The sequence below is a fragment of the Canis aureus genome, chromosome 1 (genome assembly GCF_053574225.1).
Source record: "Canis aureus isolate CA01 chromosome 1, VMU_Caureus_v.1.0, whole genome shotgun sequence".
In the NCBI taxonomy this organism is placed as follows: Eukaryota; Metazoa; Chordata; class Mammalia; order Carnivora; family Canidae; genus Canis; species Canis aureus.
In genome coordinates this window covers 112,776,139-112,793,321 of record NC_135611.1, presented here as the reverse complement: position 1 = coordinate 112,793,321, position 17,183 = coordinate 112,776,139, and the positions used below count along the sequence as shown (strand labels likewise).

The 17,183-nt window shown below is 52.0% G+C and overlaps 1 protein-coding gene across 2 annotated transcripts in view; it reads right to left on the bottom strand.

Annotated features, from left to right (window-relative positions):
* POU2F2 (POU class 2 homeobox 2) overlaps nt 1-17,183 on the bottom strand; it is a 95,474-nt gene that overhangs the window by 74,836 nt on the left and 3,455 nt on the right. The window contains exon 1 of one of the 2 annotated variants that reach the window (XM_077850332.1): nt 4,636-4,738. The exons of the other annotated variant lie outside the window; for it this stretch is intronic. The gene's annotated coding sequence lies outside the window, so the exon portion shown is untranslated. Of the gene's footprint in view, nt 1-4,635; nt 4,739-17,183 lie in introns of those variants that run through there. 2 annotated transcript variants of the gene reach the window in all.

Genomic DNA, 17,183 nt, shown 5'->3' with positions numbered 1-17,183 from the left:
GGCCACCACCTCCAGTCTCTTGCTGGCTGTGTCAGAGCTGGAAAAGCTGCCTTCCCCGAGCATCTAATGAAGGTGGAGCTGTGTATGAGTGAGGGAAGGTGTACCTGCCTTGCAAGGCCACTGTGTGCATGGGGGGCAGGTAGCTACACAGCCTGGGGCTCACAGGGGCTCTCTGCACACGTTGGAGGGGCATGAAAGCTCATCTGTACCCCTATCTTTGAACAAGCCCAGCCCCAAACTGTCACCAACAGAATGGGCTCTTGACCTCACTTACTTGTCAACTTTCCCATCAGGATACAAAGCGAGACCCAGGTCCTCAAAGCCCTCACTGAGCCATGAAGGCATCTATCCACCTTAAAAGGTCCTGGGAGACAGTCTGTAGATGGAGGTCTCAGGGGGCCAGGGAGCAAGCAGGCATGGGGCTGAGCCAGAGAAAGGACATGGTGCTGAGACAGCTATAGGGAGACCTCTAAGGACAGACCAAGCTTGGTACCAGGAATCCAAAGCCCTTGGCTCTAGCACTGCTTGGTAGCTTACAGCCTGGGAGGATGGTATGGACCTCAAACCCTCATCTGTGAAAGGGGCATCGCCAGGGCTCCAAAAGAGTTAGGTGGATGTAAGTGTCATCTCATCATCATCATCATCATCATCATCATCATCGTCGTCATCATCATTATTAGATCAGGAGGTGGTGGGCCTAAGGGGAAAACGATGAGTGATCTATATTTAGAAGAAAGAACAGATCCCCGTCTGAGGAGACCCCACACTCACTCTCTCCTCAAACAATTCTCCATACTGGGGTTTCTCAAGCATTTCAATCCCGAGAAAAAAACCTGGAGATTAACCAGCACATATCAGATGTGGAAACTGCTCCCTTGCCCCCATGAGGTCCAAGCAGCCCCTGGTGTGGCCATCTGTCCTCCCCCAGGGCCTACATTATACTCCCCACATTAGGGTTATGAGCCAGGGCTCTGACAAGCTCTACCTAGTGGGGTGCTGAGGTTGAGGCCCTAGCTTGGCTGTCACACTAGTGGGAGAAGGGGTTCTGGCCTGTGGCCCCTGCATATAAGGAGCTAGCGCGTAGGAGCCCAAATGGAGGTGGCCTCAGTGGCCACTGATGGATCCACTGGGAAAAAAATCTGTCCAGGACGCCGTCTGGGATATATAGGCTAACCTTTATGACACACACACCATGGGTGTGGGCATGCACAAACACCACACACACACACACACACACACACACACACACACACTGTGGCCAAGTTCTTTCCCTATGACAGCCCCTGTCGCAGACACCCTCCATTTTCCCTGCAAAGACTGACAGAGGGAAGTGAGGGCAACCAAGGCACCCAAGAACAGCACTGCGACCAACCAGAGGGTTGGCCAGTAGCTTAAGGGAAATGGGGACGGGGATGTGGACCTCTCAATGGGCACAAACGAGCCTCTGTCCAGCATTACCCAGAAATCAGGAAGTAGACACAGAACTGCGTTACCAGCAAGTAGAGATGCAGACTGCAGCCCTGATCTCCTTCTCTCCTGGCCTGCCTTCCACCCCTGACACGGGACGCTTTGTTACGAAGAGCCAGGGAAGGTTTCTGTGGGCTGACTTCGGGGCATCTTCTCTTGTTTTGTTTTCTTGAACTGAGCTTCACGACTGCTGTGCAAGCATGCTGTCAAGCCCACCCATATGCCTGTGACCTCTGTACGCATCTTTCATCACGGCACCCAGATCCTGCTTCATAAGCCCACCCTCCCCCTAACCTAAGACACACAGAGACACCTAACAAAAACAACAACAACAATAATAATAATAGCTCTGTGTAGCAATGGTACTTTCACATGTGACTTTATTTAACATAGAACCTCGAGTGCACACACCACGTTCAGACCTAGTACACACACGCAGAACCTCTACTCCAACCACGCTGCACGTACGCATTGACGCACCCACTGCCGATGCCAGACTTGGCACACAGACCTGCACACGCATGGATGGCTGCCATGCACTGAGCCAGCGAGTGCCTCCCAAGTGCACACTCAGTGAGGGGCCCATGAATGTCCAGACAAGGGAAGAACCAATATAAATGCCGGCGCCGACTCCCTCCTGCACACGTATGGCCCACAATGGGGACCCCCAGTACCCAGCCCCCTGCTGAACGCACAGGTTGTGATTCTACACCTTTGGCTCCTCATTCTGCCGAGGCTCCCAAGCCCTGCACACAGTCAGTCTACCCTGAACACCTCTTGCAACGTACACGGGCCTTGCACACAGGCACACTGCCGCCATGGTCTGACTCCGTACACACCAGCCCCCCACTGCGCAATGACGCTATATTCTTATGCCCTAGGGGAGGGGGGCATATTCACCAGACAAGATGGCAAGAGACTAAAACCTACTGAGTTAAGCAGCTCCTGGGGTCTTTCTCTAAACCCAGGTCCTGCTCCCCAACTCAGCAGGCCCCAGAAGCTAGAGAGAAATCGGGGAGTGGTCGGCAGGCCACAGGCTTTCTCTTAGGACCTTTTACCTGGGACTCAGAGGCTCTAAAGACCCTCTCAGATGCCCCCCTCCCGCTCAATTTTCTCCCTTTTCACTTCCCACTAGCCATCCGTGTCATTTCCTTCTCTGTCCACACCCTTCTCTCTCAGTGGGGCTGAGTCCACAGCCATGAGCCCTCACTTAAGGTATTCCCCTCCCCCTCCAATGGCCCCAGTAAGCATCCAGCGGGACTTCTCTAGGAAGCCGGAGGAAATAGGGGGTGGCGCTAGAACCCCAGGGCAGACCCAGGCCCCCAGCAGGGAAAAAAGACGGTAGAAATACTTGGGGGGGTATAGAATAAGGGTTAGATTGTGGTGGGAACTCAGGGATTCTTGTCTTCGTGCAGAGCCTCTCCCTGGCACCCTGCTCAAGGCCCATGCTACCAAAGTGATGAATAAATGAAACTGAGGGAGGGGATAGAAAGGACAGGGAAATAGGGAGAATGAGTGGCAGGGAGGAAGAATGAAAGAGAAGGAGAAAGGGGGGAGGGAAAAAAGAAAAAAGAAAGGAAGGGGTGGAAAGAAAGAAGATGGGGGGAAAAACTGAGTGGAGAGGAGAAAGCTTTTATTGAGAGGAGGAAGAGACAAACTGGAAAACAGGGAGAAAGAGAACCGGCAAAGGGATGGAGAAAAAGCAGGCTGAGATAGGACAGGAGAGGAAGAAAAGAGAAGGGAGCACAGACGCAGGAGGAGGCCACCAAAGGGGTTCCCCAAGTTACAGACTTTGCCCAGAGAGCCGAGGGGTGCACCCTAGCTCCCCAACATCACTCCTGGGCCCTGGAGCTCCACTCCCACCTCTCCTCCTACCAGAAATGCCACCGCCTCTCAGGTGCCCCATCCCAGCTGCTCCCTCTCCCATCTTCCACCCTGCCGGCAGTCCAGAGCACCCCGTTTCTTTCTCTTGCCCCTCGTTTCCACCCCCAGCCCGTTCTGGTCCCCCGTGCCCTCTTACCTCTCCCCCCCATGCACCCCGCTTGCTTCGGAGCTTCATACAGCACCAGCAACCAATATGCTCACCATCATCACACTAAACCGGCCCCCACACCCCCAGGAAAGGAGGGGAAAAAAAAAAAAAGCAGGCGGCACCACCACCAGTCCTGACCCCCTCTCGCCTCATTTTCTCCACAGCCGCCCCTTCCCCAAACGCAGAGTCAAAAATGGGGATCCCGCCCAGCCCGGGGAGCCTCTCCAAAGCGCCGAAGCCAGCCGGGAGCGGATGCCACCTCTCCTCTCTTCTCTGCACTCGCTCCTTTTTGTATACGACGGCCCCAGCTGCGATGGGTTTTATTTTCATCGTCTTTTTATTGGTATTATTGTTTTTCTCTTTTTCTTTATTTTTTTGCCCGGGGGGCGGCAGCGACGAAGCGCCCACCGCCTGGTCTCCGTCGCCAGCTCCCGGCCGTCGGCTCTTTCTCTCTCGGCGCTGCTCTCACCTCCCTCCTTTCTCTTCTGTCTCCGCTCGCTCCTCCGTCCTCTCGGCTCCGTCCTCTGTCACTGCGCCCTCTCCTCCCTACGGCCTCCCGCCCCACGCCTCTCCTTTCCCCATCCTTCTTGCCCCTTCTCCCCTTTTTCTCTCCTTCTTCACCTCCTCTCCGTCCCCATTTCTTCCCATCCCTCCCCCCCACCAACCACGCACATCTCCTTTTGGTTCCCTCGCCGCCACCGACAGCAAGCCACCCCCCTCGCCCCCAAATAATAAAAATATCCGGCCGGGGGCAAAGCCCCGACGCCGGCGCCGGGAGGGAGGCGAGAGGGCCGGGGCCGCAGCGGCGGGCAGCCCGAGCGCGGTGCGGAGCGAGCGGCGCCCGCCCGGCTCCCGCCCGGAGAGCTCTCTGCAATAGGCCGAGCCGGCTGCATTAAGCTTCTTGCAATCAATAAAGCGCGGGTCAGATTATGCAAAGCGCAGATATTAATATGCAAAGTTTTAAAGATTTTTAAATGGAAGGGCGAGCGCGGCGCGGGCGGGCGGGCAGGGGCTGCGAGGGGAGAGGGAGGAAGGGAGGGCGGGCGGGCGGGCGCGCAGGCGAGCTGGGGAGAGGAGGAGGCTGCCCGCCGCCCGCCCGCCCGCCCGCCCGGCTGCGCCGCGCCGCCTTGCCTTACCGCTGCTCCCATCGGTAGGCGCCGCTGTCTTCGCCATGCGCGTCAGCTGCACGGCTCCGAGGGGATGGCCGAGGAGGAGCCGCCGCCGCCAACGCTACCCCCGCTCCCGCTCCCGCTCCCGCGCCCGCTCGCTGCCTGCTGCTGGCGCTGCTCTGGCCGCTGCTCCTCGCCTGAGCTGCCGGCGCGAGCCCAGGCGCGCGCCATCCCCGGCTCCCACCTTGTCCCCATGGCAACCCCGGGCCCAAGGATGCTCAGAGAGAGAGCGCGAGCGAGAGAGCGAGGGGGGAGAGAGGGAGAGGGAGAGGGCGGGGAGCGCAGGGGACACGGAGGCAGGGAGAGGCCCGAGACCCACAGAGACACAGAGACACGCAGAGACGGAGCGACTCAGAGACATGCAGAGATAGGCTGAAACAGACAGAGACGCAGTGACAGAGAGAGGGGAGAGGGGCGGGGAGTAGAGGGGGACACCGAGACCAGGAGAAGCCCAGAGACGCACAGAGACACACAGAAATGCAAAGAGACACAGAGAGACAGAGGGGAGAGGGAGAGGGAGAGGGAGGGGAGCAGAGGGGGACTCAAAGGCAGGGAGTGACCCCGAGGCACAGAGACACCCATGGATAGAGAGACATCTAGAGACAGAGAGAAAATGGAGAGAGGAGAGGGCCAGGAGCTCAGAGGACACAGAGGCAGGGAAAGACTCAAAGAGACAAAGAGATGCCCAGAGACAGAGACACAGAGACACACAGACACACATAGACCAGGGACAGAGAGGGAGAGGTGAGGAGCAGAGACAGACTCAAAGGCAGGGGGAGGCCTCAAAGAGACACCAGAGACACAGAGACAGGGAGGAAAGAGGAGAGACAGTAGTACAGGAGACACAGGCAGGGAGAGACTAACAGAGGCAGAGAGATGTGAGAGACACACGGAAACATAAACACAGGCTTGGTGCAGGGGGTGAGAAAGAGGGGTGGGGAGTTGTAAACAGGGGCATGAAAGCAGAGGAGCACCAAGAATCCCAGAGACATGCAGAGACAAAGAGATAAAGAGAAGAGGTCCGTGCGAAGAGAAAAGAGATGAAGAACTAGAAAGACAACCACAGAGAGGCAGACACACAGACAGGAGACAGAGTTATATATCTATATCGATAGCTACAGATACATAAAGAGAGGGAGGGAGAGAGAGTCAAAGAGATAGACACAGAGATAAGAGACACAGACATGCAAGAATCAGAGATGGGAAAAAGAGCTACACTCAGAGTTGGAGATACAGAGACAGGAAGAGAGAGACAGAGACAGGCACAGGAGATAGACACGGAGATAAGAGAGACATGCAGAATCAGGGAGTACGAAGAAAGAGCCATGAGGGGGAAGGCAAAGCCAGAAAAGCACAGGCAGAGACCAAAAGATATGGAGACAGAGAAGAGGAGAAGGCACCCAGAGAGAGAGAGACAGAGAGGTGGAGGCAGACAAGGAGACAGATGTTTAGTGAGGTGTAGATAGAAATACAGAGAAGTAGGGATTCTGGAAGAGAACCCAAGAAACAGAAAGAAAAAAAGGAAATGTGCAAAGAGAGACACAGGACGAGACAACCAAAGAGACAAACAGAGACAGAAAGCCAAGACGGAAGATTTTGAGAGTCAAAGGGCTGAGCTGAGAAACCCAAAGAGACAGGGACAGAGACTGCAGGAAACAGGGAGATGGTGAGATGAAGAGGGACACTAGAAGAGTCTTCCTGGTGGACAGAGATCCACAGGGGAGATACGAGTCAGAGACAGCAGGGGACAAATGAAGAATCAGAAATTGAGACTAAGACTTGGAAGTAGGGGACGAGGGACAAAGAGAAAGAGCCTAGGGGAGGCCGGGGAGAGGGCAGAGACCAGGAGAGTGACAAGTGGGTCTAGGGGAGCACCAGCGGGGAGAGAGCAAGTAGGGAAAACTAGAACAGCAGGGGATGGGGAGGGAGGGAGGGAGGAGGGCAGTGTCCACTCTGTGAGCATCACCCCTGTGCCAGGCACATTAAGGCAGGGAGGGAGAGGAAGGAGAGGGGGACTGAGCAGGAAGGGACCCCAGCCAAGGGAAGGTGGGCTCTGGGTCTGGGGAGGGCACGTGGCTCTGGCCCCAAGTCAGAGGGGGGGGCGCTGCGCTGCAGGGGAGGGGGGGAGGATGGGGCTTTGAGTGGTACCCAGAGCTGACGGGTTTGTGGGAGGGAGGAGGAGGAGCATCGCGGAGTCTTGGCTCAGAGGCTGCAGCTGCCCGAGGACGCTTTGTTACCTACCCTGCTGCTGCCCCGCACGGACTGCGTGGGCACACGGGTGACATGTGTGTGAGAGAAACACGAGAATCACCAACTGCCCACGTGTACAGAGAAGGCTCCAGGGACCTACACTGAAAGCGCGGAACAGAAATAAATACAGGAAACACCTACCCCGCGGGCGTACAAAGTAAGTACACGGGACATGTGCAGCGCATAACAGACTTGGAACTACCTCCTCAGCCCTGTACTGGGCAGCCTCTTGGGACCCACACTGTGTGCACAACACAGGTAAATGCGAGAAATACCTATCCCGTGTGCATACAAAGTAGGTACAGAGACTAAGGCAGTACATGCATGAGCCGAGGAACCACTTAATACCCCTATACGGAGCAGGGCCCCAGAGTCCACACTGCTTGTGTACAACACAAAGCAATACAGGAAATGCCTGCCCCACCTGCACACAAACTAGGCACACAGGACCCATACATCATGAACATAAGGGACATGGAACCACATAACAAGCGGCTTCCCAGGATCCACACTGTGCGTACACAGCATAAATAAATGCAGGAAGTACCCTATGGCTTGTGTCTATAAAGTAGGCACACACCTAATATTAGGACCTAAGGGGTATGAATATGACAGACACCCATGAGCAGGTTCTGGAGACCCGCAAAGTGCATACTACACAAGTAAATATAACAAATACCCACCTTGTTTGGATGAAAAGGCTCAGGGGTTCCACTGATAAGGACAAACTCAAAAGGGGTGTGTATAATGACTATAGAGGAACAACCCACCTTGGAAGAACCAAGAAGGAACAGTGGGCCCTGCCATGAGCTCCCCGCTGTGTGTGCACGGACACCTTGATGCCTGTTAAAAGGGAAGCTCCAGGCAGGGACTAGGGCCAAGGGATATTCTGTTCTCTACCCCACCCCGAAACCCATAAAGGACCCACACGTGGTGGGAGCTTCTCCCCTCCAAGAATGAGCAAGTAGGCAATAACTACATGTATGGTGAGCACACACTACACACTCAAGTACCAGTGTGAATGATCCCAAAACGTTGATTGGATACATACATGCAAAATCCTTATCAGATGTTTAGTGGACAGTATGCTGAGCAGTGATGGCCCGCTGCTGATATATGAAAGGTGTCTTTTAATTATCCAGAATATCCCCATGAAGCAAAAGCTGATGTCACTCACATAGCACGGGCAGATCCAGGAGGAGTCTCAAGTTAAGCCAGGGGGCAGGTTGCCCTAACTGCTCTCAAGGGCTCCACACGCAGCCCTGAGTCAAGACCATGAGGCTTAAGGTAGCCACCAAGCACACACAAGGACACACAAGGCACATTGCACACAACACGGGGGAAATGCGCATGTTCCCCCTCCTTCTGAAGGAGCCCTAATTCCAGAAGTGCTGGATTCTTGGGAGGAGTGTGCGGGCGTATGAGTCTGAGTGAGGCTGTGTCTGGAGATGGGTGTATAGCTCTTCTTGTGCCAATGAACTTGTGGCCTTAGCTCTCACTCCCTACTCCTTCTGCCCCTTCACATTCCAGAGACTGTGTAAAAATAGCAGTACCTGGTGTACACTAAGTGCAACATGTTGTAAGCTATGGATACTCTTAATCATGCGTGTGCATCTGAATGCACATCTAGATGGAAGCACATGCTCACTAATGCAATGTGTCTGTCCGTGTATCTGTAGCCACCTATCCATGTGAGTGTGGGCGTGTGGACATCTTTGTGTCTGGGTCCCCAGTCTTGCGTCTCCCTTATAAACTGAGGACAAAGCGGGTAAGATAAAGGAAATGGAGGCACACAAAGGGGGAGGAGCACTCTGGGAGAAGGAGGAGGGTTGTGGATAGGAAGAGGGAAAGAGGAAAAGACCCAGCAATGGAATGGGGCCAAGGGAAGGAGGAAAGGAGCTTCAAGGATGGAAGCAGTGGGAGAGGGTAGATGAGGAAGGAGAAACAGTGGGCTGGGAGAAAGGAAGGAGGCCGGCAGGAGAAAGGGATGCAAGTGAGACCCACTGGAGAAAGAAGAATACGGAAGAAGGTGCCAAGAAAAGGAAGGGGCCTCAGGATGGAGGGAGGGAGACAAGGGAAGGAAATAAGAGAGAAAGAGAGGTTTTTCTGGTCTGCACAAAATTTAGAGATCTCCCCCAAGGGCCTCCTTGAGGGAAGGAGTCTGAGTAGGGGATGAAGGGGAATGGAAGGGAACAGAGGAGATAAAGGAGGAGAAAATATAATGAGGCTCCCCAGAATGGGACAGCCAGCTGCCACCAGCATCCTAAAAGGGGCTCAGGAGACAGGGACCTCAGTGGCCCAGAGAAAGAGGCACACAGAGCATGCCAGGCAGAGGCAGAGGAACATCTGAAAGGAGTGAGTCTCAGAAGAGGTGGGGGGATAGCTGAGCGACCTGCGGACTCAGGGAGGCCAGGGCTCAATGGTGGAGACTTCCAAAGGCCAGAAGAAAGCTGCGGTGGGCAAGAGAGAGGGACAGAAGACCAGGTAGGGGGACAAAGCCTAGCCGGGGCAGAAGAATGAGGACTTGTGGACTGGAAATGGCTGGAGCAGCTGGAGGGCAACCTGAAGGCCATGGGCACCTGGCAGATGAGCCCTGTCGTATGCACATCCAAGATCCAGAGGTTCTCCTAGGTGTGCTCTCTCAGAACATTCGATTCAGTTCCATTTAAGAAAACATCTACTGAGTGCTAGTATGTGCTAGTGCTATGTTGTGAGCTGAAGACACAGGGTGGCCGAGGTACAATGCTGCCCTCACAGAGACCTGGTCTGCGCAGAGACAGTAAACATGCAGTTAGTGAAAGAGGCGGTAACACAGATGGACCCCAGAACAAAGTGAGAGAAGCTGGACGCGGAAGACTACATACTGTAGGATCCCATTTACAGGAAATTCTACCCAGAGCAAAACTATAGCGGCCCAAAAGCAGATCAGTGGTTGGAAGTGCTGGGATTAGGAGGGGACTCGTGGGGTAATGGGCATGTTTTGCATCATACTGTGGTGGTGGTTACATGACAGTGGGGTTGGGGGGGTACTCATCATACACTAAGAACTGGTGAATACTGGATTTAAATTATACTGCAATAAAGCAGACCAAAAATAAGTAAATAAAGAAGCAATTATAAGCCAGAACATTGAGACTCAAGATAGGGAACACTCAGTATTCTGCAGGAGCCAAGAGAAGGTAAAGGGGGCAGTGAGAGAGGGCTTCCAGGAGGAGGTGATGTCTGAGATAAGATCTAAAGGATGGGGGTGAGTGGTGAGGCATTTCCATGGCCATGGCGGTAGGACTTTCATGTGGAAGCAGGTGAGAACTGTAAAAAGTTCGATATATTTTTTTAAGATTTTATTTTTAAGTTATCTCTATACCCGACATGGGCTCAAACTCACAACCCGGAGATGGAGAGTCATATGCTCCACCAGCTAAGCCAGCCAGGAGGCCTGAAAGTTCAGTATGTCTTGGGCATAGAATGCAAAGTGGAACTAATGAGAGTAGAAAAAATCAGAGTCCAAAATACAAAGCCCATGACTTCCGGGGGTACCATGTTGACTAAGGCCCCCCCCCCCCCCCTCGGCAGCCCCGCAGGCCCTCCAGAGGGAAATTGCAACACGGGATTGGGGATTGTGAATCTGCCCCTGTGTACCTCACAAAAAGGCCTTCCTTCCCCAGCCCTTCCAGAACTTCTTCTCTATTCCCTTCACATCAGAACGTCCCTCCCCCCTAGTAAACAGCCTCTGCAATGGGTCAGCTCCCTATTCCCTGCCACAGCCCACATCAAGCCCACCAGCTTGCCGGGCCCCAGCAAATCCCTTCAACCTGGATTCCGTGTGGCCACTGCCCCCTGGTGGCTACAGCCACGCATTACCGAGGATCAAGGGCCAGTCCCAAAGCCAGGCCTAGTCTCTTCCCCTCCAGGGCCCAGTCCAGGCCACTCCTATCACTGTCCCCTTCCCCAGACTGCCTCCTTCTTGCTAAATCCAACAGGTGCTTCTCAGTCATAGGACATGCCCTCTCTACAGCACTGGGCACAACTGTTTTTTTAAAAATCCTCTTTGCATCTAAGAAAACTCACTCTCAAAAAAAAAAAAAAAAAAAAAGAAAAAAGAAAACTCACTCTCTTGGTTCTCCTGCTCTGTCTCAGCTGCTCTCTCTGGGTGAATCTTCCCCTCCCACAATTGCCTTCTCTAAGCTGGTAAACCCAAATATTTCTCCATCTTATCCCTCTCTCCTAAACTTGGGACCCACATATCCAGCCACCTCCTGGAGGTCTCAAAGTCACCTCAAAATCAAAATGTTCAACCTGAACACACTGCCTTCCCCACCATGCCTCACCCCCACCCGATGTGAGTTTCTTCTCTCCCTACTGACCTCTCCATCTGATTCAGCAATCCAGTCAGAAAAATAGCCCCACACTGAGGGGGGCACTTGACAGGATGAGCACTGGGTGTTATGCTAAATGTTGGCTAATTGAACTCCAATTAAAAAATTAAAAGAAAAAAAAGAAAAATAGCCCCAGACTTGGCAGCCTCTTTGTCACGTTCACCTCCATGTCAGACTCAAAATCCCATCCAGTTCATTTACTTTCTTAATATATTTTTAAAGATTTTATTTATTTATTTGAGAGAGAGAGAGAGAGCAATAGAAAGCACAAGGAGGGGCAGAGGGAGAGGGAGAAGAGGCTCCCCACTGAGCAGACAGTCCGATGAGGGGCTCTATCCCAGGACCCCAGGATCATGACCTGAGCTGAAGGCAGAGGTGAGCCACCTAGGTGCCCCCTACCTTCTTAATATTAAGATGAACCACATAAAAATTGCCAACAGTCAACTGGCTTTTTCTTTACAAAACAGCAATTTCATAGATCTCAACCTATTTCTCAAATCTATCTCCTCTTCTCTTCCAGTGACACTTGCCTCAGGTCCTCATTCAGGCCTCCACACCTGATGCACCAGCTTCCTGCCTGGCCTCCCAGCCTCCAGTCCTGCCTTTTCTAGTCCATTCTCCACAACCAGCCACTGGGGCGATCTTTCTACAACATGGCTTTGATGAAATCACTCCCTGCTTCAAACTCTTTCAGGGCTCCCCGTCACCAACAGGATGAAAGCCAAAACCTTCCTTAGCCAGTTTTTCAGGCCCTTCCCAGTATCTGGCTCCCCTCCTGCTCCTCCAGTCAGCACCCACTATGCACTATATACTCCAAACCAGACCACCACCACTTCCTTGAATTGGCTTCCTCTGACCTCCTGCCCTTTGCACATGCAGTTCTCTATAACTGGAATGTCCTTCCCCCTCTTCTCCCTCTGGCTAACTTCAATTCGACTTCAAGAACCGTTTCATAGGGGGTGCCTGGGTGGCTCAGTCGGCAGAGCATGCACTCTCGATCTCTGAGTTCAAGCCTCATGTTGGATGTACAGATTACCTTTAAAAAATAAAGCATTTTTAAAAAAAGAACCATTTCATATATCCTAAGCTATCAAAAATCTCCAGTTTATACATTCATGCATTTAATACACACAGCTGGAGTAACCCATATAAGTACGACCTCCACGGAAGGTGCTAGTGATGCCAAGAGGGAGAGAATACGATTCCTGCCCTCAAGAGCTCATGGTCCAGTAGGAGAGACAAGCACATCAATAAATCAAAACAACATGGTGTGCTGGGACACAATACCAGCCTGGGTAAATTTTCTTGAGTTTTAAAGGGGAAGTCGTTCTCCTGAAGTGGGAGGGGCATTAAAATCAGAGAGGACAGTAGAAAGAAAGACATGCATGTGAAGAAGAGCAGGTTGTGGGCAGGCAGGCAGTGAGGTTGCTAACATACAAACTGTGTCAGAAAGATCCTCTGGAAAGGCTGGATGGGGCCCTATCATTAAGCATCTTTTGATCTCAGAGGCCATGGGGGCTTTAATCCAGGGCAGCTCTGTGTTTTTGAGAGGGTCAGAGTGAAGCAAGAAAAACCAGGAAGCTGTTGCAATAACCCAACCAAGAGGAGCTAAAGGCTGATATTGTGACATTATTAGCAACCCAAAGCAGGTGACTGGTTTGACAAACTTTGAGGTAAATCCAGTCAGCAAGGCTTTATGTCTGGATATGAGGGTGAGGGAGAGGGTGGTGTCAAGGGTGATGACCATGTTTCTCACCTGGATGACTGGGTGGACGGAGTGCCATTCATTGAGACAGGAGAAAATATGAGGGAGGCACAGAGCTTACTTGAAGAAGTTCTTTTTGGAACTTTTTTTTAAAGATTTTATTTATTTATTCATGAGAGAGACACAGAGAGAGGCAGAGACATAGGCAGAGGGAAAAGCAGGCTCCCTGTGGGGAGCTCAGTGTGAGACTTCATCCCAGGACCCCAGGATCACGCCCTGAGCCAAAGGCAGATGCTCCACCACTAAGCCACCCAGGCGTCTCCTTTTCGGAACCTCTTATGTCTGAGGTGTGCATGGGACACGCTCTGATCCAGCAGTCTATACTGGCTCTGCAGTGGATATTAGAATATAACATGGAGAGAGTCTGGGCTGAAAGTTTGCACATCATCAGCATACTGGTGAAAGCTAAAATCACGTGGGTAGATGATGTCTCTCAGGAAGAATGTGCAGAAGGAGAAGAGCTATGGGTCAAGAAAGGAGCCTGGGGAAGAGCCACATTTCAAAGATGTACAGAGGAAGAGGAGTCCCTATATGGACCAGAGAAGAAGCTGTCAGGGAGGAAGAAGAACGATGACTAAGCTAGGTCATGGAAGCTATGGTAGGCAGCCCTAAGAGGCACCCAGTGACCCCTGCTTCGGGGGTCTTGTGTGATCTCCTCCCCATAAGTGTGGGCTGGACCTAGACACTCACTTCTCATGAAGAGAATACAGCAGAAATGATGGCTTGTCACTTCCAAGATTAGATTATAAGAAGACTACAACTTCTGTACATGCTCGCACGTCTTTTTCCCCTTCTCTCTCTCTCCTTCCCATCCCTGATCCCTCTGTTGGATCACCCACCCTGGGGAAACTCTTGCCTGCTATATCCCCCACACACACAACCCGAGCCTTCAGACCCTTCAGACGAGATCACAAGCCCTCAGCTAAACCGCTCATGAATTCCTGACTCGAAGAAACTATGAAATAATAAATGTCTGCTGTTCTGAAATGCTAAGTTTTGCAAATCAATTTGTTATGCACAAGCCAGGAAGGAAAGATTGTCTTTTGTTTTTTCCTTTTTTTTAAAATATTTTATTTATTTATTTATGAGAGACACAGAGACACAGGCACAGGGAGAAACAGGCTCCCTGAGGGAAGCCCGATGTGGGACTCAATCCTGGGATCACGCCCTGAGCTGAAGGCAGACGCTCAACCACTGAGCCACTCAGGTGTCCCAGGAGGAAAGATTTTCAAGAGAGAGGTACTGGTCAATGGAGTCAAAAACTGCAGACAAAGACTGAAAAATGTCCTTGGATTTGGCAAGAGAAGGTCACCAACAAGCTTAGTGCAAATGGTTTCAGTGAGTTGAGGCTCAGATGGGAGATGAAGGCTGGGTCTGGTGAGCAGGAGTGCTCTGCACCGCAGACATCCATTGTTTCTGCCTGCCCAGCATCCATTTCCCCCTCGTCTATGATAGCTCCCTGATTTTTCTCTGAGTAACCACCCCTGGCCTACCAGATACAATTCCATGAGACTGTCCAACAGGGTGCCCAGCTGTCCACAGGCCAAGGGGAGGCCACATGGCTCAAGCCACACCAATCAGAGGCTCTCCCTGGAATTTGAATCGTGAGCTTATGTGACCTGCCGCTGGAACCTGGTTGGAGCTGATCCAGACGGCAGCCAGGGCCCAGAGGAGACTGTTATTCCTTCTTGCTGTCTCCATCCCTGCCATGCCCCTGGTTCAAATCCTTTTGGAAGCCGGGCTCTTCAGACCCTCCCTCCATCTGTGTGCCACCCTCATTTCCTTCTAATCAATTCTTTTCTTGCTTAAGTTTGCAAGTCAGTCTCTGTTGCTTGCAGTCAAAGAACCCTAACTCATACATGTTCTTGCCAGAATTTTGGATGAGGGGCACTTAGGTGGCTCAGTGGTTGAGCATCGACCTTTGACTCAGGACCCTGGGATCAAGTCCCACATCAGGCTCCCCTTAGGGAGCCTGCTTCTCCCTCTGTCTATGTCTCTGCCTCTGTGTGTGTGTGTCTCTCATGAATAAATAAAATCTTAAATAAAAAGAATTTTGGATGAGATGAGGAGGAAGAAAAAGGACAGGCAACAGAGATAAAAGGAAGTAGAGGCTTTTTGTTAGTTTTTAAGGCAGTAGAAACTTGGACATATTTACAGGCTAAGAGGGAAGAAAGAGAAGGAAGGACCATCGAAACAGAGAAAGGAAGGATGATGGAGTGATGCTCTAGGAGTCACGACGGGCTGGGTGATACATAGGTGGAAAGGCTGGCCTGGAACACAGCCTGGAGAAGTATAGTAAATCTGGGTGTGGATCCCTATAGGTTTGAATAGGAAGCTGAAGGAAATCATGATGGATTCACCTTAATTGTATTTATTGAGACTCAAAGGGTAGTGTCAGAGGATACTTGTGGGAAGGGGTAACAGAGAGAGGCTGCCAAAGAAGTGGGACTACTTTGCCACCATCCTTATCTGTTTTTTTTTTTAAGATGTTATTTATTTATTCATGAGAGACACAGAGAGAGAGAGAGGCAGGGACACAGGCAGAGAGAGAAGCAGGCTCCATGCAGGGAGCCCGATGTGGGACTCGATCCAGGGACTCCAGGATCATGCCCTAGGCCAAAGGCAGGCACTCAGCCACTGAGCCACCAGGGTATCCCAGCCACCTTCCTTCTCTGAGCCAGTCTCAACCACCTGAACTGAGGCTAGGGCTATGCTGCCAGATGAGGCAGATGGCCCCCTGTAAGGCAATCAACAGTGTGCTGGTCATTTTCCCTTTGTCCTTCCAGGTCCACCCCCACCCTTCTCTACCCATATGGATAGCATGCCCCAGGTTCCTGTGCCCTCTGACATCTACCTGGGATCTCCACAGAAGCACCAGCAGGATGTTAGAGTCGGAAAAGAAAGCACTGTTGTAGATATTTCTCCTCCTACTCCCAGCTCTGTGTCAGTACCGTGGTTCTGGCAGTGGCTGTACCTTTCACAACTTCAGCCCCTCTCGGGCATGTTCCACAGCTCTCACTGGGCTCCAGTAGTACCGTTTCCTCTCCTCACCCCTGCAGACCTAAGGGTGGTCACAGCTTCCTGCTGCTTTCACCTCCCTTGTTGGCTCCCTCAACCCTGCCCACACCTCTGCAAATAGTTCCTTCATTAAATTATCTTCAAAATCCCAGCTGTGATGCCCTGTTTCCTGCTGGGACCCTGACTATTAGAGAGCTAGTGAGAAAGATCAGATAGTCTCATATGAGGCTCTGGCTGGGCAGGGAAGGGAGAGAAGCCAGAAGGGGTCCGGCCAACTGGCCCCAAACAGAGGGATCAGGGGAGTGGAGCTCTCTGTGAGTTAATCTACAGGTGTGATGGCAGTGGGGGCCTGGGAGCCTGGAAGGCAGGTGCTGGGATCAGAGTGCAAGATACTGGATTTCAAGCTTGGAAAACAGTAATGGGTTGTGGTTAAAATCAAGGCTTTTTTTTGTTTTGTTTTAATTTTTTTTTTTTTAAATTTTTATTTATTTATGATAGTCACAGAGAGAGAGAGAGGCGCAGAGACACAGGCAGAGGGAGAAGCAGGCTCCATGCACCGGGAGCCCGACGTGGGATTCGATCTCGGGTCTCCAGGATCGCGCCCTGGGCCAAAGGCAGGCGCCAAACCGCTGCGCCACCCAGGGATCCCATTAATTTTTTTTTTTTAAGTAGTTTCCACACCCAGCGTGGGGCCTGAACTTACAACCCTGAGATCAAGAGTCACATGTTCTACCTACTGAGCCAGCCAGGCCCCCCTAAAACCTAGGCTTTTTAACTTGGGATCCAGAGAATCCTGTGTTAGCATCCTTGCCCTGCCACTTCACTATGCGTCAGCCAGGGAAGTGACTTCACCTTCCTTACTATGCATCCTCACCTTTAAAATGAGGCTCCTAATACCAACCTTGCTGGTTTTTGTGAGGGGTAAACACATGTAAACCATTTGGCACTATGCCTGCCATGTAGTATGAATGCTCAGCAAATGTTCACTATGTGTACTGCACTTCTGAGTAATGACTTAGTCCAAGGTGTGGTCACGGGAATGAATGGCTGGTTTGGGAGGAAGTTTCAGCAGAGATGAGGTGGAAAGAGGCCAAGAGGTAAGATAA